This window comes from Setaria italica, chromosome III (assembly GCF_000263155.2).
Source record: "Setaria italica strain Yugu1 chromosome III, Setaria_italica_v2.0, whole genome shotgun sequence".
In the NCBI taxonomy this organism is placed as follows: Eukaryota; Viridiplantae; Streptophyta; class Magnoliopsida; order Poales; family Poaceae; genus Setaria; species Setaria italica.
The window spans coordinates 811,538-814,025 of NC_028452.1; positions in this window are offsets into that span (position 1 = coordinate 811,538).

A 2,488-nucleotide genomic window follows, 5' to 3' on the forward strand; every position below is an offset into this window, starting at 1 on the left:
GTTCGGATACTAATTAGGAGGACTAAACATAAGCTAATTACAAAACTAATTGCAGAACCCCTAGGCTAAATCGCGAGACGAATCTATTGAGCCTAATTAATCCATCATTAGTGAATGGTTACTGTAGCACCACATTGTCAAATCATGCACTAATTAGGCTTAATAGATTCGTCTCGCGATTTAGCCTAGGGGTTGTGTAATTAGTTTTGTAATTAATCTAGGTTTAATACTCCTAATTAGTGTCCAAACATTCGATGTGACGGGGGCTAAAATTTAGCCCCCTCCTTCCAAACACCCCCTATATCTAGATGCATAATAGTATCTCTGAACTAAAAAAGCTAAAAAAAACTGCAATTTGGAATAGAGGGAGTAGTGATAAACTCTCGGATTAATTCAGACGTTGACGATTTGCAACCTCACAACTGTGTGCTACTGCTGCATCAAATGCAGCGTGAGGTAAACAAGTACATGATCTGCCGAGATTCCACCTGTAGCCTACACCCATTCTGGCTAAGCAATGTTGTGGGCACAGTGTGGCATGGCATGTGTGGATTCGGCGCGCGGCGGAACAGGGGGGAGGATTGGACCCGGCCGGAACGGAGTGGGTGTCGACTTGGAGTTGAGGGGCAACCAACCGGATGAAACGAGGCTGGGCTCCCGGATGGATGGACCCATCTCAACGCACCATCTCTCCTCCTTGCTCCTACAACACAGCAGTAGTGGTCCGACCATGATCCGTGTATACGAACGCACCCGTCGTCTACGCGGTCTTCTCTTCCACACGGCTAGCCAGTTCCACCTTCCCTTCGTCGCTCATTTTCTCCCTTCTTAAAAAGACAGCAAGGAATGCGCTGCTGAACAATGCATTACTCTGGCAGCATATGCTTCTTTAGTCCCTGCCACGTTTTGCTGGTCCGAAGGGGATTATGGAAATTGGCTACAATTTGGTATATAATATAAACATGAAGGAGGTACTCCCTCTGCCCGTTCTATAATATAAGGCATCCAAGCATTTAAAATTTATCCTCAAATATAAGACATTGTAGACATATTTGAATGATTGCCATTTGATTCCTTCTATAATTAAAATGGTGGCTGATTGGTTGATTATTACTTTAAGTCTTAAAAGTTCCTTACTATCTGCAACTACTGTTAACTCAGAAGTATATACATCTTTTACTAATCTTGCTAATATATTCTAAAATCTCTAGGATACTTTGTATTTCAGGACGGAGGGAGTAAGAGTCGTCGGAACTTCCAAACATTTCATCCACGGCTCTCCTGCTTTCTTCTACCTCTTTTGATTTTCTTTCTTCATCGATGGTGTGGGAGTAGTGCCAATATGACCTGCCAGCTACAAATCCTGCTGAATCCGCAATCTTAATCTTGAAATCCCCAAAGTCCTACCAAATTTGCTGAAGATGGTGGAGATGGGAGAGAGAAAATTTAGTTGTGGGAATAGGAAGAATGGCGTAGCATACTATAATATAGCAAATTCCTTGAAAAAGTTGTGCAAGCAAATAAGAGCAAAATTATGTCACGTAGCGATTTCCATTTTTTAGCGAATAAAAAGGAGAGGAGACGGGCCAACAGACAATTTCATCGGATCTTTCATTCCGAGCTCGTCCGATCCCATTTCCCTCGACAAGCCAACTGAACTACTGCTAATCATGAAGCCACCAAGCTGGCCTTATTTAATAATTAGCCATCACAGCTTGTGCTAAAGTTAAAACATCTCTGTTCTTTTCCTACGTCGTCGGTGCACTTGGAAATTCATTACAACCATGGTTAACTTTTTGAGATATCCATTCTCCTCCACTCCACTCAACGGATTGGGAGGAGAAACCTCTGTTTACGCTTCACCCTACACTTGCAGTGCACAGCGAAAAATGATGACGCAGCCTTTGAAAACAAACTGGCCATGGCACCCGTGAGCCGTGAAAATGAAGGAACCACCATTGTGAACCCCTGCCCAGCACAATGAGTTGAACCAAGTGCTGGACATTTGTCACCCAACCCAACTGATCACTCCTTACCTTGTTTGCTTAGACATTGAGACGTCATTACCTAGTTGTTGATGATGGTGTGTGTAGTCTTAGCGTGCAAATAACCCAAGAAACAACTCATCGCCGAGTGTTTAGCAACATAACATTCCAAACGAACGAACCCTGGGCACGAGCTCGTGTTAGCAAAATGCTTGCCTTGAGAGCTAGCCCTGTTTGAGCTCCGGAGCTGAGGTGAGAAGACAAGATCCAGCTCCATCCCCACTGCCCAACGCCTCGCCCCCATTTTTAGGGGGTGTTTGGGAGGAGTGGGCTAAACTTTAGCCCTGTCATATCGGATGTTCGGATACTCATTAGGAGGACTAAACATAAGCTAATTACAAAACTAATTGCAGAACCCCTAGGCTAAATCGCGAGACGAATCTATTAAGCCTAATTAATCCATCATTAGAGAATGTTTTTTGTTGGTCCACAGTACAGCAAAA